General features: G+C 37.9%; 2 long non-coding RNA genes across 2 annotated transcripts; one reads left to right on the top strand and one right to left on the bottom strand.

Moving 5' to 3' along the window:
- Positions 1-647: 647 nt before the first annotated feature.
- Positions 648-8,460, bottom strand: LOC123629281. The gene is made up of 6 exons (XR_006731989.1): positions 8,283-8,460; positions 7,541-7,613; positions 6,419-6,544; positions 3,791-3,946; positions 1,244-1,336; positions 648-1,124 (listed from the first exon to the last, which is right to left on the bottom strand). It is a non-coding gene; the product is annotated as an uncharacterized LOC123629281 (long non-coding RNA).
- On the top strand, positions 8,265-16,719 carry LOC123629280. The gene is made up of 4 exons (XR_006731988.1): positions 8,265-8,360; positions 12,936-13,123; positions 16,116-16,194; positions 16,617-16,719. It is a non-coding gene; the product is annotated as an uncharacterized LOC123629280 (long non-coding RNA).
- Positions 16,720-21,365: the final 4,646 nt, after the last annotated feature.

Genomic DNA, 21,365 nt, shown 5'->3' on the forward strand with positions numbered 1-21,365 from the left:
TACAGAAAACACTTTACTGTGAAAATGTGACTGAAACATGTGAGAAGGCTGAAAACATAAGAGTTCTCCTAAGAACAAAAAGACCAGTGTTATTTTCCGAGAGGGTCAGTTTGGAACCTGTGACTCCCAGTGTGGAGTTTGCTGTACTTGCTCTTTCTCATTGGCACTTCTACATCTCCAGTATCTGTTACAGCCCGAGCAGGTTCACTGCCCGCTGCTCAACAGGAGATGAACACACTGAGCCAGCAGGGGTTACAGCAGAGAAACAGTTTTATTATCACAGGCACCATGCGAGGAGAGGGGAGTAATTTCTCAAATCCATCTTCCTCAATCATTTGGGAGAAAAGGTTTTTAAAGGGACTTTGGTGAGCAAAGGGCTAGGGAATAGGGTCTGCTGATGGGTGAGGGATGAGCTCATAGGGTTGGAATGCAGAAATTATCTTGTCAGTTGGTAGGTTTCCTGGGTAGGGGCTTTCGAGGCTGTTGGATCCATTCCCACATCTGTGCACGGGTCTGGTTGGTGTCAGCAGGTCTCCAGGATGCAGAGTTTGAAAAACACCTCAAAGACCAGTCTTAAGACTTAAACAGCAATGGAGTCAAAGTCTTGTGATTTACAATAGCAATTTGATCTATAGAAATAGTGGGGGGAGTCACATATCGGGTGCCTGTCAGGGAGGCACAAGTAGTGCAATTAAGTAGTAACCCTTTGCAGCAGCAAGGAAGTTAGGGAACAATGGCTCTTTGATTTCTGTCTGTATCTGTACTTCTATGAAAATGAGACCTGGATTACTATTTATACTTTGTGGCTTCACAGTACTTTAATATGGACAGTTTCATCTCCATGTGTCCCTGCCAGTCTGTGAGAACAAAACAGGTTGTGAAATATTTGATACAAAAGGCCTTTGGTCCAGTTCTGGCAGATACAGGGCTTGGTTTTGTCACAAAACCAAGTCAGTCCAGACTTTTGGTCTGTCCATATGTAATCATTAGTGTCCGTCAACTTAGCAAAGGGAGCAAGCTGCAGAGGCCTGGCTTGTGAGCCATCCAGAACATCTTATCATTTAGCAAGCATTGACATCATGAGGGGTAGTGTCAGCATCATCTAAGAGGTGCAAGAATGCCTCCTGTGGAATCAAACCATTGATCACAATATTGCCCTAGAATGTCACCAGAAGAGATAAAAATTTTCTTTCTAGTGACTTTACCTGAGAAAAAGACACTTTTTCTGTGTTCAGTTACTCACCAACAGCAGCAGTACCATAACATGTTTTCTTTGGCTGTGGATGCCACTGCTTGTCATATCTCCATCTTCCAGACCAGTCCCACCAGGCACTCACTTTGGCAGAAACAAAAATGAGTTCAAGTTCCTTTGTATGATTTACATGGTGGCACAACTAGCAATTGGATTGATTAGTTAGTGTGGCCAGGGTTTGAAAAACTGGTGCAAAGGGATGCTGGGTCTGTGTCTGACCTGCTGGAAAAACAGTAAGAGTTAGTAAGAGTGAGTCATAGTTTGAAAGAAAAGTCATAGTGGAAGATTAAAAGGGAAATTGGGATAGGTTGAGGCAATCCCCACTCAGCTTCCCATGTGCAATCCTCGAACAGGGAGGCTCAAAAGAAAAAGGGTTTATGAAGAACCCTTCTTGAGGGGAGGGGATAAAAAGAGAGAAAAAAAAACACACAAAAAAGGAGTTGTTAGATAGAAGATGTGGTTTCTTGATCTAAGATCTTGGGAAAAACCTGTCTACTTTTTGGTGATGTCTGCTTCAGGGGCCTGGGAACTAGCCCTGGAAATCCTTGCTTTCGGGTCACTGTAGGGGTGATCTTCCTACTGTCTCAGTGCACTTTGGTGTAGCTCGCATGAATCCGGGAAAATTTTTCTTTTATTTTGATGGCCATGTAGGTAGTCAACAGTACTTCAAAGGGGCCTGCCCAGAGAGATGATAGTACATGTGTTTCTCTAAAAATTTTGATGTATACAGACTCTCTTGGTCAAAAAGGATGGCAGAGCATATCAGTTGGTGGAAGCCATGGTCCTTTCACCTGCTGATGATATGTTTCAAGCATATTAGTCAGTGTCTGCATATAGCTAGTCCCGGTATCAAATTGTTCACTTAAATCCCAACAGTGTCCAGACACCCTGGCAACAGAAGATCACCTGCCTCCAGAGGCATCTTTGGAGTCTGTGTAAATAGTGGCAACATTTCCTTTTACCAATATATAATCTCTAATGAGGGCTATAACAAAATTGACTCAAGGAATTTTTGGGTGAGCTTTTGAGTGCCCAGAAATATTTTATGTTAAAACTAAGTAACAGTTGCATGTACCCTCTGGAGTTTGGACCTAGAGGCTTTATGGCGTCACTCAGTCAGAGACTTTCAAAGAATGAGGATGTCTAAGAGGACACCCGGTTTTTGGAGTAAAACATTGTCCATATGCTGAACAAGTAAGGAAAAAGAATGGATCCCCGGCTAAACGTCAAAGTATGAATCAGCTGTGACAATTTGAGAGAATACTGAAGGACATTCACAGTTTCTCTGAGTACTCAGGTCCATGTTAATAGTCTCACTGTGTAGGTGAATGTAACAGAAATTGTGAAGTAGAGTGAAATGGAATTAAAAAAAAAAGTTGAGCAGAGGTCAATTATTGTACTATTAAAGTCACATACTCTAAAAAAGCATTTCAATTAGTTTCTATTTTCTAGAAAAATATTTGATGTAGCAATTATTTCTAAGATAATCAATTAAAGTACCTTTGTATATATTGGTAGCAAAATATTATATACATAACATATATAGACACAAGGAAATATAGCTATACAGATGGAAGAAGATATAATCAGTCTTACAAACAATTTTTTTCCATGGATCTTAAAATTATATTTTAATCTAACTACAAATCTTTGCATATTTTGTTGTTTTAAGCAATTGCTAGCTAGGTAACACTTCGCTGTTAGGAAATTTTTGCAATTTCTATAACTGTTTGCTTAGACACGCACCTAGTATGTATACATGCATAGGTAGGTGAAGTAAAGTAGTTAATTTAAGGATCCCATATTTGGCTGCATCTTGGCTGTGACTCATAGGTCTCCATTAGCAATTAAAACACTATTTCTCCATAAAAACCAGACAAGAATAAGAAAGAAAGGAATGCAATACAGAAATATCTGTGAATTCTTGAACACATGACTAACATGGATTGTACCCTAACAATTTACTGGGAGTTTCTTTATGACACAGATGGATATTGTGGGTGGTCCACACAGGGTTTCACCACTGAGTCGGCTCCCGCCTCTCACCTGTGTCTGAGGTTCTGTCTCCAGGGGTCTAACACCACCGAGAGGGCTCAAAATGCCGAGTGATCAGCTCTCATGTGCGTTTCCTGGATGAGCCTTCTTTTAAATAATTTTGTTGGGGATTCCCTGCAGGGACACGTCACGCCAGGGGCAGTCCCCCCAAGCACTCCCACTTGTACCCACAGTCACCCAGGCGTGCCTTTGGCCGGGAGGAGGAAAATGCCCTTTCTCTTTGGAGCTCAGCAACTCAGTCTCTCATTTGTCTACAAACGGGACAGTTCAGGTTCCTCTTTCCTTTTATAACGGCCCAGAAAAGCCAATTCAGAGAAATTTTGGGAGGAAGAGGCCATGAATGGAGAAGACCTTTTTGAGTTCATCACCATGTCAAAATTAGGACCCCTCAAAACTACTTCCCAGTAAAAGTATTGACAGATCAGAAAAATCCATGACCATCAACCAAGATCGTGAGGGCTGTGCAGTCTCAAGAGAACTAACCTGTTCAGACCAAGTGAAATCTTGAAGCAGTGTGAGCACCCGAGGGGGCCATGCCTTTACCTGGCACTCATGGTTGGCTACTCTCTCAGGGGTTGGTGAGTCTTCTGGGTGCCACACAGGTTGACATCATCTTGTGAACAGACAGGAACCCAAACTCTGAAAAGTAAATGAAAGAGGTTTATCCTGAGCTGAGTATGTGTGACCATGGACCAGAAAATCACAGGCAAGAGGTTTTCAGCGAGTGCTCTCACTCTGATTGGGTTACATCTTGGCTTTATACCTTTCAGAAGGGCAGGGTTTGCCCATAATTCAGTACACAGAAGGTATACATTGGTTTTGCCCCAAAAGGCATGACATGTCAAAGGGGGGTATTACAGGTTACCGGTGGGTTTAAGGATACTGTTTGGAGATTCTCTTTGTATTGTAATAACCATTGTGTTTACCCTAAAATAAAGTATTATATAAAATTTAACAGCTTAGGGATTTGTTCTCCTAAGCAGAAACTGTGCTGTGTCTGTGCAGTGGACACATAACGTCCTAGCTAGTAAGAGTTGGACAAATGAACAGTGGATAAGACCAAAGGGAAAACTGAAGCTGCCAGTTTAAGCCCTTGTAACCACAGGTTCAAATCCCTAATGGTAACGTTCATATCAAATGATAGAAAGAGGGAGTTAGAAACACATTTTATGTGTACCTTTGCACAGACATTGAAATCAGGGGAAGAAAATACATCGTATCTAGGATTCAATGGCCAAAACCATAATAACTTCATAAGCTTTTGACCATAAGTATGTCTTTCTGTGCTCCTATGTGCTTCATGTTTCCATTATGTTAATTTTCTGACCATTTATTTTAGTTCAGCCTGTCTCCCTTTTTAGATACTTAAGAACATTAAACACATGGGCAGTTTTGTTCATAAGGCAGGAGATTTTGCTGTTATTGTGAGACTAACATTAAATATCCCTAACTTATCAGAAATGATACAAACACAGACCATTTTGCTTTAGGATGGGTTTAGAGTTGTAAGATTTTTGTGCTAAAAACTGACACTTTAAACACATCAAACTGTCCAGGAGCATACATAAAAATGTATGCTCACAATTTGAAAAAATTTTCACTTTTACTTCACCATTCATACTTACCCTGTTTAAATAAGCCAATTCATTTACCAAAGTTTACTAAATTTATAGGAAATACAGAGTAATCTTGCTTCTTTTTAAGTAAGTTAGAAGTGCTACCTTATGTATAAAACAGTCTGGCATCATGTAAACACAACACATACTACAAGGATATCCACAAATAAATCTAAACACATGCACACATATAAACATACACACACGTACACACACACACAATGTTCCATTACCTTTAACCTCACAATTCTAGCCATGAGGTTCTGATAGAAACTCCCCGGTTTACAAAACATCACTGGACCAGAATTACCTCTGACAAAACTGGTCTCTTTCATATGTTTGAATTTTCATGGCCCTGAGAGTTAAGCTAATTAAGCCTATGGACCAAAGTGTTGGATAAAAGAGTTTAGTGGCAGTCTGATTTTAAAAAGACCCTTTTATCCTTTTTTTCTTTCTTTTCCTTAGAGGAAAAAGAGTGCTCAATCTTTGTGTTTTAGCTTGAACTGGCTGTAAGATCTCCAAGTAGCTTTGAATGACAAATAGCATAAACTTTGAGTCCACCTCAAGAGCAACAGGAAAACTTAGCAGGTTGAGAGTTGACAGAACAGACAACAGAGACAGAGAGCTTGAAAGACTGGACATTTTAAATTCATAGAGGCAGGTCGAGCACTTGAGCTCTGAATTTTCATGGATGCAATTTGCCCTTCAGTTAAAACATGTGCACAAGAATTGGCCCTAACCAGCTGCAGTCCTAGCGTACCTGGCACGCCTTTGAATCTTGCCATTTACACACACACTTGTGAGTAGAGTTGCCGGAATGCGACCGGGGTGCCCAGATAGGATCATTCTCCTTGCCTTTTCTCACTTGTAGAGGATTGGCTTCCCATTTTTCTTTACAGGAAGCAACCGAACAGCGGTCTAGGGGTCAGTGTAGTGGATCAGAATGTGCTGATTGTGGGCAGGACCGCACAGGGTTTCACCACTGAGTTGGTTGCTGCCTCTCACCCGTGTCTCAGGTTCTCTCTCCAGGGCTCTAACACCTCTGAGAAGGCTCAAAATGCCAAGTGATCAGCTCTTATGTGCATTTCCTGGCTGATCCTTCTTTTAATTAATTTTGTTGGGGATTCCCTGCAGGGACATGTCCGACCGGGGGCAGTCACCCCAAGCACTCCCACTTGCATCTGCAGTCACCCAGGTTTCCCTTTGGCTGGGAGGAGGAAAATGCCCTTTCTCTTCGGAGCTGAGCAACTGAGACTCTTATTTGTCTACAAATGGGACAGTTCAGTTTCCTCTTTCATTTCACAAAGGCCCAGAAAGGCCAATTCAGAGAAATTTGGTGAGGAAGAGGCAATGAATGGAGAAGACCCTTTAGAGTGCACCTCCAAGTCAAAATTAGGATCCATCAAAACAGCTTCCTAGAAAAAGTATCCACGGCTCAGAATATACCAGGACCATCAACCAAGATTGTGAGGTCTGGGGACACAGGAGGACTTACCAGTTCAGCCCAAGGGAAAGCTTGGAGGTGGGTGGCTTTGGATGCTGTGCTGCTACCTGTTGCTGATTTTGGGCTCCTCCTTCAAGGAATCCTGAGTCTTCTTTGAACCTCAGGTGTGAGCACCATCTTGTGAAAAGAAAAGAACCCAAACTCTTTAAAATAATTAAAGAGGTTTATTCTGATCTGAACATGCATGACTGGCTCACCTGGAGCACATGGCCTCAGGAGGTCCTGAGAATATGTGCCCACACTGCTGAGGTGCAGTTTGGTTGTATAGGTTCATGCAGGTAGGAACTACAAATAACTCCCTAAGTCAGTATGTGGAGGGCGTGTATTGTTTTCCCTGAAATGGCAGGACATCTTAAAGTGTGTTCTTATATGTTATATGTGCACTTACAGTTTCTTTGACTTGTAACTGGTTAAAGTATGAAGCTTTGTCTTAAGTCTTGGAATTTCTTAACTTAAGAAATCTGTTGCCCAGATGCGGTGGCTCACGCCTGTAATCCTAGCACTCTGGGAGGCCAAAGGTGGGTGGATTGTTTGAGCTCAGGAGTTCAAGACCAGCCTGAGCAAGAGCGAGACCCCATCTCTACTAAAAATAGAAAGAAATTATCTGGACAGCTAAAAATATATATAGAAAAATTAGCCGGGCATGGTGGCGCATGCCTGTAGTCCCAGCTACTCGGGAAGCTAAGGCAGGAGGATTGCTTGAACCCAGGAGTTTGAGGTTGCTGTGAGCTAGGCTGACGCCATGGCACTCTAGCCTGGGCAACAGAGTGGGACTCTGTCTTAAAGTATAAAAAATATAAAAAAATAAAAATAAAAAGAAATCTGTTAATGAGAGATAAGCCATTGGATGTTTACTGAAACTCAAGAGGTCTCTTATGTAAATTGAAGGCGTATAGGTTTGTTTTAGGCTATTTTCCTTCTATAGCCTTAGGTCTGTTCATGATTTGGTGTCTCACTGTCATAAAGTATGATGTCTCCAAAAGGATAAAGGTGCACCTACCGTTTCATAGCCAGTATCTGAGCCTTAGGTTATTTCTGCAGTGCCCTTTGCCAAGAGGAAGTCCATTCCATCACAGCTGGGGGGATTAAGATTTTATTTTAGTTCATACAAACCTGACTGTAGAGAGTTGTTCTTTTTCTCTTGATCCACCACAATCACTGTGCGGCCTCTTCTGAAGCTAGTGCTCTGCGGAATTATTTACATTAAGCAGAAAAATATTATCACCTTGCTATGAATACCTGGTCTACTCCTAGCAACACCAAACCTTAACAGTGCTAGGTGAGTTTCCAAATATTAGAGGTTGCTTCTCTCTTCTTAGTGTCTCCTTTTGACCAAGCTAAAGTCAGGTTTCTGGATGTAAATCAATGACCTCTACCATTTCTGTGATTTGCTAATCAGCTGCTTGTCTAGGGAGCATGGCCTATAGAAATACTAGGGCTTTTAATTCACCATCTTATAATAGGACATCTTTTTGTTTCTAAAGCATTTCATAGTCGTGAACTAACCTAAAATCATACCTACCACAACAATAAATATTTCTTTCTTTATCTTTTGGCAATTGATATATCTGAATGATGGCAATTAATGCAACCATCTGGAATTATTTTATTTCTGTGAGAAGCTTATATTTCAAGGCCTGATTTAAGTTTCTTATAGCATACTCAGCTTCATAATTTTTAGTTTTTTAAAATTATTAACCACATAAAACCACATTAAAACCAAGGTTGTTTTGTCTATAAGGTTTAAATTATTGTGAATAGTTCCCAAAATGCTGGCAAGTAATTGTTGGGTTCTTTCTTTAGGTGATGAATGAAGGGTGGCTGGATTCAAAGTGAAGCAGCAATGAATAGAGACCTTTGAAGACGAAAGCAGTAATATTTCACAGGATGCCAGGTGACTGCCAGTAAAAGAGTCTGTGGAGGATAGGAACCAGTAAGTGTAGTAGAAACTCTGGAACTAAATCAATGGAAGTTTTCATACATTTTTCTATTGCTGTTATAGATCCCAAACAAGGTGGATATGGCTTGGCCACTAGATCTAACAAAATACTGAAATAAGCAGTAGGTCTCTAATGATTCCCACATACTTGAGTCAGCACTTGGTCAGAGTTTTCATGAACAAAACATGAAAAAGGATTTGTGAGCCTAGAATCCTAGAGAAAAATCTGATAGTTTATATTTCAGTATTTATGTTTAAATAGCAGCATGCTTCTTTTAACTTGAAAAGTACACAGTTATTAAAACATACTTCTATTAATATGTTTTACTAATATATAATTAACCTAATATCAACTCTCTTTTGGATTTGCCAGGTTTGGAGCACTTTAATTTTTGCACAGAGGGAAGTAAAACTTACTTTTTTGTTGTTTTTAAATACCAAGGTTGAAGGACAATGGCTCTCATAACAGTTTTGAATTATTTAAAACCTAAAGAGTTTTAACAAACCTAATTATTCCTATTTTCCTTTGTTTTGTAGAACAAAATTACTGTTTTGAATTTTGGAAAGCTAAAACAAAAAATAGTAGTTACAGAAGACATGATATAAATCATAACTAATGTCAGAAATAATTTCATACATTTTAAAAACACTGTAACAATTGTAATTGAAAATAAATTATGAAAAGCAAACAAGACTTCTTTTTAAAAACTGATTTAGGAGTGTAAAAAACAATAACCAAAATTTAACAGAATTACAAGAAGAAACTTCCACATAAGCATAAAATAGCCCAGTCATTTTAAATAAAAATGTCACTCATTTTGTTTCTGCTTTATAAGTATTTATATAATAATTTAAAGGAAAGGACTTATAGGTTTAGACATACACAGATATATAAATATAAAAATTGGTAATAATAAAAATTCCCTATGGTTTTAACAAATAATTAACTAATCAGTATATTAAATAATACATATATATCATATTAAATTTGTCCTGTGGATAAACTATTAATTTCTTAAATAAGAAGGAAATCATATCTAGTTTCTTGTATACATATTTTCATGTCTCTAATTATCGTATCTTATATAATTATTTAAATTAAGTGTCTTCATATTAAATATAAATGTTATATATCATAAAATATAATTTATATATTATAAATGAAATTATATAATATTTATATTAAATATCATCTTTAATTAAAATAACCTTTTCCAGACAGAAAAAAAGAACTAGAGAATAAAAAAAACATGAATTGTTTTACTGTTTTTTCTCCATCAACACATATTAACAATTGATTAACAATTGAAATAGATGAATATACACATATTCACATACATATACACACACATACATATTTATTTGTGTTGTATAATTTTGAACATACTCATACTCTGAGGGCAACTGGAGGATATATATTTTGTCCTTAAGCCATTGCCATTCAAAAATAACAAGAATAGATATTATCATTATTTATAAGTGTTTTGTGTCTGTTTTTTACTAAGAAACTTTCCAGGCTTTCAAAACTTATTAATTAACTGAATGATTTATCTAAGATCTTAAAGGTAGATAAGGATAGGGAAATTGTAATTTATCTAATACATTAAATCCTTATGATTTGTAGCTTGTAAAAATATTATGAAATTAAAACGTTTAGAATGGCATCCATTATCATTTCATTTAGTTCAATATAAGTTGGTACATATAATTTTGTGTTTTAAGCAGTGATGAGATCAGTGGTAATTTACTTATAAATCCAATATAGGAAATTTATAAAATTTAAGTCACAAGAAATTTTACCCTCTTATTAAACAAACAAAAATATTGTTCCTAACATATGTTTCCATTGTAAGCTGATTTTTTAACATGAAATCATACCATACACTAAACTTTTTTGATGTTGAAACCAAAGCCATTACTTCTTAGCTCCTAACTATCGTAACAGAAGCTTACTACGTAAATAAGCTTTTAAGCGTCTACCAAAATAAACACCACTTAATAACTTTTTTCTTCTTCCTTTTTACGTTTATAGCTTAATTGATGTATGATTAGCATACCCTAAAATTTGCCCACTGGAAATGTAAACTCAAATTGTTTTGATAAATTTGTACTTATGCAAACATCACCACAATCCAGTTTTAGAACATTTCCATCACCTGCAAAAAGTTCCTTCACAATCATTTGCAGTTAATCCCGTCTCCCACTCCCCACCTTAGAAAAATGCTGACCTACTTTGTCTCTATAAACTTACCTTCCTAGACATTGTATGTAAATGGAATCACACAATATGCAGACGTTTTTGGTCTGGCTCCTTTCACTCAGCATGTTTAAGTTTCATCCAGATTTTAGTACTTAGTAGTGTGCTTTTAATTACTGAATAGTATTCCATAGTATGTATATACCACATTTCTTTAATCATCTGCCAATTGATGCATATTTGGATTGCTTCCAGTTTGAGCCATTATGAACAACACTGCTAGAAACATCCACGTATGTGTCTCTGTATGAACGTGTTTTCATTTCTTTTAAAGAGATTCCCAGAAGTAGACTTACCAGGTTGTGTGGTAAGTCTAAGAAATTGCCAAACTGATTTCCAAGGTAGCTGTACCTTTTTACACTCCCACCTACAACATGTGGGGATTCCAGTTTCTCTGCATTCTCATCAACACTTGTTATTTTCTGGGTTACTGCAGTCATTTTAGTGGGTATGTAATAGTATATCATTATGGTTTTAATCTGAACTTCTCTAATGGTCAATAATGTTGAGTATTATCACAATGTGCTCATCATTCATAGGCCCATTAGCCATTCTTATATCTTCTTTGGTGAAATGTCTGTGCAAGTCTTTTGAACATTTTTTAGTTTTATTCTTATTGTTGAGGTTTACATGTTCTTTATATATTCTGGATTCAAGTCTATCATCAGATATATTATTTGTGATTTCATCGTCCAGTGTGTGGCTTGTGTTTTAGTTTTCTTAATGGTGTCTTTAGAAGTGAAAAACTTTGTAATTTCTATAAAAATCCATTTTAATGTTTTCTTTTATGGACTATGCTTTTAATGTTGTCTGTATGAACATTTTCCACAACACAAGGTAATGCATTTTTTCCCTATTTCTTATTGCAATTTTAAAGTGCTGGCTCTTACATTTGGATTTATGATCCACTTTTAGTTAGTTTTTATGTGCTGTGTGAAGTAATAATGCTTTTTTTGGCTTATGGGTATTCAATTGTTTCAGCACTATTTGTTAAAAGACTGTATAACTTTGTCAAAAATCATCTGACCATAAATTTAAACATTTTTTAAGGACTCTCAAATAATTTTCATTGATCTATATACCTGATCTTGTGTCAACACCATGATGTCTTGATTACTGGAGATTTATAGTAAGTTTTGAAAACAGGTACATAAGTCCTTCAACTTCATTCTTTTATGTAAAAAATGTGTCTTCATTATTTTAAGTCCTTTTCATTTCCATATAAATTTTCAAATCAACTTGTCTATTCCAATAAAAATGTCTACTGGGATATTTATAGGACTTGCTTTGAATTTAGAGTTTAATTTGGGTAGAATTGTGATCTTGACAATACTGAATCTCTAATCAATGAATACAAAATGTCTTTCCACTTATTCCTATCTTCTAAATTTCTCTCCGTGATGTTTTATAATTTTCAGTGTACAGGTTTACAAATTTTTTGCTAAATTTATTCCTATTTTATTCTTCTTCATACTATTTTGAAAGAAATTTTTATTTCATTTTGTTTATTGCTAGTATATAGAAACAATTGATTTTTGTAGTTTGATCTTGTATCCTACAGAGTTATTAAGCTCATTTATAACCTTAAAAATCATCTGACCATAAATTTAAGCAGAAACAGAAAAATAAATGCCGTATGTTCTTATAAGTGTAAACTATGGCTACACCAGGGCACACAGAATGGTATAATGGAGACTTAAAAGGAGGGAGGCGGGAGGGGGTGAGGGATGAAAATTATTTATGGGGTACAATACACACTATTCACGTGATGGGTACAAAAGCCCAGACTTCACTATATCACATATACATGTAACAGAATTCAACTTGTACCCTATTCTATCAAAATAAAACAAAAATGAACAAAATTTTACCATTAAATAAACATATAAATAAATAAATGGGCTACATGAGGGGTGGGAATCTCCTAGCGAGTGAGATCATTCTTGGCATTTTCAGGAAAAACTTGATGTCAGAAGCATCAATGTGAAAAACATCACTCCTCCATCCAGAAGAATTCAGGCTGCTTGGACTTATAGATGTGGCCAAAAGAGGGCCCAGCTCTGAGGTCATTAAGTTACTGAGCCCTTTTGATGACTCACTAGGACTAGATGTAGGCCTTACCTCAGATATAAGCCCAACCCCTCCATTTCCAGAAGAGGAAGACCTCACAAGTCGGGACATCATTGAGAGATAGCAGAAAACTTTCCAATTTCATTGTGAGGAACAAAGCTGAGCTCTCTGATGGTTTATTTTCTAAGGACCTCTCTCAGGTGGCCACTTTCATTCCCACCACCTGAATTCTCTTTCTGCAGCCCAGGCTACAGTGGGAACTGCGTGGGCCTTCTCACTAAGAAAACCGACCTTGCTATGAAGCTCTCTCTGTCCGCGCATGTACGACGCATCTCTCACAGGCACTGCGATCCAGAAAACTCAAGTGGCCGTCTCCATTGCGGTCATCTGGACTTCCAGGCAAACAGGACACACAGGGGACAATGAGCAGGTAAGCTGAAGACTCTGGAAAGCAGGGCTGGCTCCGGACGAAATTTCTGGAAACCAAAGTGGCAAAGTGGAGGACTGTGGCAGCCAGAAACTGAGAAGTCATGGAGGATTAGGAAGCAGAGGGGAGAAAGCTGTAGAATAGATGAGACTCACTGGAAGTGGCAGGCAAGAGGGTGACCTTGAGACATGACCACAGGAAGGTGGTCACAGCCAAAGGGCGGGTGCTGGAGCCCAAGTTCAGCCCTTCAAGTCCATGCGGGCTCTGCTGCACTCAAGCTCGGCAACCAGCTTTTCATCACTACCCTTTGCCTGCCCGGCCAATCCCCAACTCCGCTCCAGGTGCGTCACAATGTCACCCCTGTGACCTCACACTCCCCCACTCCTGACCCCACCCACCTGTTATTTCATGGAGGCAAGTCCTCCTCTCTCTGTCCCTGTGCCAGGGGCACCCACTAGCTTCACCCCTTATGTCCTTCGAGCCGTTCCCTCTCACCTAGCCGCCTCCACTGGTCCAGCGGAGCAAGATGTCCCAAGTTTTCAGGTGGCTCATAATTGAGGCTCATTCCCAGGATGCTGGGATGACTGGGCCCCAGGAGCCAAGCGGACAGGCTTCACAAAAACACAGGGTAGGGAGGGGTCGGAGACTTGCAGCTGTCTACTGTCCTGATTCTGCCACCAGCATTTGCCCCCCCCTCCCTTTGAGGCACTTTCCCGGCCACGTCCATGAGTTCGGAGGGTGACAGTAAATCAGCTCGACCATAGCTGTGAGGAATAGGAACCAGGAGAAACTGAGCCCCCAGGTGTGCGCTCAGCTTTGGGGAGGCACAGCCTGAGGGCTTCGGTGTGGGGAAGAGAGTCTCTGAGGGTTGGGCTCCAAATTTGAGGATCAATTCAACAGTTCTTCCCCCACAGGAATCAAGTATTTTTTTTAATACTTTAATCTGTTGGGGAGCAGCCTGGATGGAATTAACATGCCACCTGGGGAGAAAAATTGATCAATGTCACACGTGCAAAAAAAAGAGTATACTCATTCTATTTGACAACTTCATTTGATTATTCTAAAAAATAATGCATTGGAGGCACTGATAAAGTGGGTGTTAATAGGGTGTTATTTTTCATTATCAACATTGTAAAACATATATTTCACAACCTATTAAAGTCTTACTAATTGTCATTTTCTTACATAAAAGTACATCTCTAATTCCTATGTTACCTACAGCATTTTTATCTCAACTACTGCAAAGTTTGCCTGTTGATGGGCAATTGGATAGTACTTTTTAAATAGTTAAATCAAGCTAATATTTGAATTTTTAAAATGACATTCACTGGGCCAGGCGCAGTGGCTTACACTTGTAATCCTAGCACTCTGTAAGGCCAAGGCAGGAGGATCGTTTGAGCTCAGGAGTTCGAGACCAGCCTGAGCAAGAGCGAGACCGCATCTCTACTTAAATAAAAAAAAAAAAAAATAGAAAGAAATTTGCTGGAAAACTAAAAATATATAGAAAAAAATTAGCTGGGAATGGTGGCACATGCTTGTAGTCCCAGCTACTTGGGAGGCTGAGGCAGAAGGATTGCTTGAGCCCTGGAGTTTGAGGTTGCTGTGAGCTAGGCAGATGCCAGGGCACTGTAGCCCAGGCAACAGAGTGAAACTCTGTCTCAAAAAAACAAAAACTTGATGTTCTTGAGCTTCATCTATGTTGAGACATTTAGCTGGCATTTATTCATTTTCACTGCTGAACTTTATTTTATTGTATGACTATATTACCATTTATTGATTCAGTCTTCTTTTACCAAAATTAGGTTGTTTTCAGTTTGGGGCTATTATGAGTCATGTTGTATGAACATTCTTATACACATATTCTGTTGAATGAGTACTGTACTCATGGTCTGTTGAAATAAATTCTAGTGTTACAGAAATGCATAGGTTCAATACCTTACTCGATGGTAACCTGATTTCCAAAGTTACTTTACTATTACACCCCAACCAACATTAGATGAATGTTCAAGTTCCTCCACATCCTGATCATTTTCACACATTTTAAACCTTATCAAAAAGATGGTGTACAAGGGTGCCTTATTTTGGTTTCAATTTTAATTTCTATTACTACAAATGAATTTTAGCATCATGTCATATACTTTGAGACAGTGTATTTTCTCTTCTGTGAAAAGCTTTATGTCACCTGACCATTTCTCCATAAGACTGTTATTTTTTAAATCTATTAAAGAGTCTATCGATTTCCCCATGATCTTCAATCCTCACTAACAGTAATATTTGTTACTCATGGAATCTCCACACAGTTATCCACATTTCCTAGTTCCTTTTTGGATAGGTGGAACCATGCTTTTAATTTATGGGACAAGGTCTCTGAGCGGTCACTTTTAAGTCAAAGGACTTATGAGCTGGCACATGATCCTCTCGTTCTTGCTACTCTGGCCATAATGACCAAAACGACCACAAGGCTCCCAAACGTACAGCTACAAGATCATTAAGCTGCTTTTTGCCTGGATCCCTGAGTGATTCTGGGGAGCAGATTACGCATCCCACCCCCACCCACCCCAGCCAACTCACACTGGATTTGTGTTGTGAGAAATGTGAAGGAGAATCTGTTACTACTGTATATGCTAGTCTGACCTTGACTTAACTGCTCATTTATGAATCAAATTTCCAGGCAGGTAAAAGTTGGTTTTGAGCTCTGTGTTATGTTCCACAGGACCATTTATCTATCGCACAATGAACAGTATGTTATCTCAGTGAGTATAAAGTGTTTTTTTATTTCAGCATATTATGGGGATACAAAAGTTTAGGTTATGTATATTGCCCTTTGCCTCCCTCCCCCAAGTCAGAGCTTCAAGCGTGTCCATCCCCCAGACAGTGCGCATCGCACTCATTATGTATGTATACACCCATCTCAGTAGGGAAAATCCCTGTACCTTCGTCTATCTTCAGGAGTGTTTTGACTATTTTTATTTTTTATTCTTTTATATATTTTTAGGATCATCTTCTCAAGTTCTGTGCCAGAAAAACCCCATTGAGATTTTGCCTGCAATTACATTAAATATATGATCACTTTGGTAAGAATTTGTATCTTTGCTCTACTGAATGTTTCATTAAAGAATATGTGCTCTACTGAATGTTTCATTTAAGAATATTTTATATCTCTGCATATTTGTTTAAAAATGTTTTTCAATATATTTTATAATTTTTTCATAAAGGATTTATACATCCTTTATTATATTAATCCCTAAATACTTCATATTTTCATGAAGTATTTTCTAAATAGTACCTATTAAAAATTATTTCATACAATTGATCCCTACTTGTTTATGAATGTTCAATTAATTTTACATTTTGATATGTATCCAGCCACTTTATTAATTTTATTGTTTCTAATACTTAACTAAAATCTCCTTTAGATATTTAACATAAGCAATCATAACATCTGTGAATAATGACAATATTTTTTATTCTTTCAAATATTTATCTTACTTCACAGATCCTGCCAGGATCGTCAGTATAATCTTGAGAAGAAATTATAATAGCAGGCATCTTTTCTAATCATTTAATATCCTATTAAGATGGGAGATATATATTTTGAATCTTTCCAGGGACCCAACTGGAAATTTTCATAATTAATTCAAGGTTAAAGATGCTTAAGTTAGAATTCAATTTAGGGGAGGTTTGTCAAAGATGTTAAAGGGCTCAAAACATTTGACCAAATCAAAATCAGAGAACACTGTAAAATAGTAGCCATTGATTTAACCAAAGTGATAATCAAAAGACTTTGAAAGCAGTACAGAAAGTTACATGGATGCAAAAACCTTCACCAGTAAGCCGGTAAACCCAGGCAAGAAAGTATGTTGAAGGGGTGATGCCACTGTGGGGGCAGGGGACATGCAGGGGACATGAGATACAGCCAACCCTCTTAGAGTATAGGAAGCTTGGTAATTTTTTACAGGATTTCACATGAACAGAAAAGAACAGAGAATAACATGACCACCTACTCCCCTGTTAACAAGTAAAAGATTACAAAACTCAATGTCCTCATGTATCTATGTAAAATCATCCCCTAGACAACAGTTCTCCCACTGTGGACAGCCACTCTCATCTGTGTTTGCTGATATTCTCTACTTATTTACATTGTTACTTCGTATGTTTGTATCTGTAAATGTGTATTTTTGGTTTGTTTGTTTTTATATCAATGGTAACATGTATGCTCTTCTGAAACTTGCTATTCTATGGTTTTGGGATTTATCCATGTTGATCTATATAGCTCAAGTTGGTTATTTTAACTGATGTGTAATATTCTAGTTTATACAACTACAATAATCTTCTCAATTGTTGAACATTTAAAATGTTTCCAATTTTCCATTACTATGTAGTGGTGAAATACAGTAAAATAATTTCACTATTATAATAAAAAATAATTTTTGCTAAAAAAAGAAAGTATGTTGACAACTTTGAAGACATTTCTAATTTTATAAAACTTTTCTTGTCATGTGAACTGAAAATTTGATTTAATTACTAAATATTTTGAGTGCTCATTTATTTAAACCAATTTTGCTGACTATACCAGATTTTATTATGTAGGCATTACATAGGACATAGTGCATGTGTATATGCATCAATATACCTAAATATATATATATATAATGTGTATATATATATATATATATATATATACACACATAAAGGTCTTAAAGTTTTCATTTTAGAATTTCAGTCATGAGATAGTAAAACATATAAACTCGCCAGTTTATAAAAACCAGTTGGATCTAAATCATTTTTCTGACAAAATGAGATAAGGTTAAGATTTTTTTAAGTAGGCCATCTTATAAAGGCTGTCAACCAAATTTTGGGTAAAGCAGTTTGACTCAGTTATCAATATACTGGATTGTACAAAGAACACTTAACTGTGAAAATATGACTGAAATATGTGAGAAGGCTGAAAACAAGAGTTCTTCTGACAAGTTCTGACAGTTTCTTGGACTCAATTCTTCATCCTTGAAGATAATAATGTCACCATTTCTTTTACTATAGGGAAGGTGTCTTTATAGGAATTTTATGTTTTACTTTTAAAAAAGGTCTGAATGGCAAAATATTTCTTTAAAAAATCTGCTGGTTTTCAAGAGGGTTTCCTTTTTTAATAAGCAGTCTGCCAGAATAGCTAAGGATTTTATAAAAAGAGTTTAGCTAAGGGAATGATTAAGAGGAGAAATTGTAAAAGGGGAAGAAAAAAGTTCCAGAAATAAGAGCCTAAGCTGGCTTTCAGATAATATTTTGTGGCCAGGTAATCTTTGGGTCTTGACTGATTTTTTTTTTTTCAGCTTCAATGTATCAATGAGATGTGTGTATCTTATTTAGAGTCTATAATTTTATAGCCACAGTCAGCAGAGAGAGACCAAAAGGCTACAGGAGTCTACCCATGCCAGTTCCCTGTGATCCTTCCTATATAGCAAACACCAGGTCAGGGACTTTAACCAGCCCCAGCCCAAATGCTATCACCCAAGAATGGGAAATCTCTCTATTTTTCCAAATCTTGGAGGATCGTATTTTATTCTAGCTCTCCATGGACAGCCTCTTTTCAAACCACTCATATTTGAAAAGTAATTGCACCAACTTTAGGTATTCAAAAGAAAAACACATTTTCTAATAGATTTGGAAAAATAGCTTTATTTAGAGTCTATAATTTTATAGCCATGGTCAGCAGAGAGTTCAGTTGGCTGGTAACCCATAGGCCCAGCGGGTGCCATGCTCAGCAACCCTGATGCAGCCCAGGGTGAGCTCCGCCAGCCCACGTAGGGGCCTGAGTTGCAGCCACACATGCAGGACATGTGGGCAACAGAGCCAGAACAGCCCGGAGTCCGTGTGCTCTAGAGTGTGTCACTGGGGGAACGGTTTCCTGCTGGCGGTTGTGCTCATGTGCAGTGACGGCTCTCTGATGCGTGCATGCACACTTGCTTTAACGGTTCTGGCGGTGCTTGTCCTTGCTTGGCTGTGTTTGGTGCTGCCTAGTGATTTGCTCCTGTCAGAAGTTGGAAACTGGGATTTCCCTTGTTGGAGGTCGTGGTCAGATCGAGTTGTCTTCATTGCACTGGACCCCTTCAGCAGCCCTGACAAGACCAGAGTGGGCCTGGAAGGTGAGGCAGGTGACAGCGCCTTCCTACAGCCATGGTACCACATCTGGAAAAAAGATCTCGGCAAAATTCACCAAGCTGCCAGCGCTGGTGACATAGCAAAAGTGAAGAGGATCCTTTCGCTGAAGAAAAAGGTCTTGGATGCCAGAGATAGAAAGAAGAGGTAATGGGAGCGGCCATTCCGGGCCTGGGTGCAGTTGGCGGGTGTGGGGGAAACGCCCTTCCCAGACTGGCGGGAGCCCAGAGTCCTGTCAGTGAGGGCGCCCGGCTGTCCTCCCTGTGGGCCCCGCAGCACCTGGGATGTGGAAACCTGGGAGGGGTCCAGCACCAAGGCCATCTTCATGGGCAGCAGCACAAAAACAAAACTTCAGCTGCTTCCCCGTTCACTCATGATTCCCCTTCTAGGACACTTTCTGGCCAATTTTAGCTACTTAACTAACACAAGTATATACGGTGTTTTATTGTTAATGTACACATTTTAAATCATTATGTTATACGCCTTATAGAAAGGTACATAACGAGAGGAACAGTTCACACACTGTATCAAATTCTGTGCTAAAACATCTTAGCAAGAAGTTCAATATCCATTTTACGTCAATATAAAACTGTGTAAATGTGTCCTTTACTCAAGGAACTTAGAAGGAAACTTTGAAGTGGTTAGATGCTACCATAGACTTCAATAGGAAGACTCATTTTTCTGAAAATATGAGCTCTTAATAAATTTTACAGGAGCTAAATAAAAGTAATAAGGTTTCCAAATTTTTGAGTTACACATGGTGTCTGTCTTTTACTATTGTGATGACATGAAGAAAAATTTTGTGATGGAGTGAATAAGACTTGCACTTGTAGATATCGAAATGTGCTATTAATTTTCACAAATTAAATCATTTATTAACAGTTGAAGAGACAGATAAATGAATGGAACAGAATAGAAAATCTGGGAACACCCAAATATATGAAAGAATTTAGAACTTGATGGTGACAAATCAGACAAGAAAAAGCTGACCTCTAATTTCAAATTGACAAAGTACTTTTTTTGCAGATCTACAAGTGCCCCCCACACATAGGAAAAAGTATTAAGTGTCTCTGCTAAGAGAAGGATTTTGAGTTAAAAGAGAAATGAGATACCATTAATGTATCCAGAAAGTTTGTAAGAATGAAGATATTAAATACTAATATTAAACATGGAAAATACTTATACTGGTACTTACAGTTTATGTTGCTGATTTCTTTTCAAATAGACAACTTGGTGGTAACTACATACAAATGAGACTGACACGCTGCCTGCCTACTGGACTAACGAGGCAACTGTAACTACACATTTAAAAATTGTATATGCCCTTTACCCATCAGTTCCATTATACTAAAATATCCTCAAGAAATAGAGATCATACAATTTGTTTTTCTCAGAAGTTAAAATAATAAGGTCTTAAGAGGAATGCATATGATGGATTTTGTAAATCAATTTGATTGTGTCCATAGATGGAATAATATGTGATCATAAAAGGTGGCATAGATACGTATGTGTGCTGACATGTGAAGAGTATTTAGGTATATCAAGTAAGAATAAAAGTCATTTTGATTATTATACATATACACAAACACACTGTCGTCTTGTGTTAGCTTAAAATATGTACACAATGTGATAAAATTTGTTATTTCTGGGCAATTAGCATGTACGATTTGAAAGTTCTAGTAAAAGTTTATTAAGGATATAATCCTGGGAAGAGCAGTAATATGAATCTTGCACAGATAGAAGTAATTTCTTAATTTCCATGAATTTATTTTAAAATTATTTTGTGGATTGGAGTATTCTGCCTACTTTTATCCCTTCAGAAGTAAAGCGAATCTTTACATACAGTTTTTTTAATGTACATATGTTTTGTTATATAGATTTATTACTTAAACGTTAGGGACCAGGCCACACAGCAGGGGGTGAGCAGCAGGTCAAGTTCCCCTGTATTTACAGCTGCTCCCCATTGCTCCCATCACCGCATCCGTTATGCCTGTTAGATGCCCCCCAACACACACCTGGTCCATGGAAAAATTGTCTTCCGTGAAACTGGCCCCTGGTGCACAAAAGGTTGGGGACTGCTGCCCTAAAGGAC

Source organism: Lemur catta, unplaced genomic scaffold, assembly GCF_020740605.2.
Source record: "Lemur catta isolate mLemCat1 unplaced genomic scaffold, mLemCat1.pri scaffold_126_ctg1, whole genome shotgun sequence".
NCBI classification, from domain to species: domain Eukaryota; kingdom Metazoa; phylum Chordata; class Mammalia; order Primates; family Lemuridae; genus Lemur; species Lemur catta.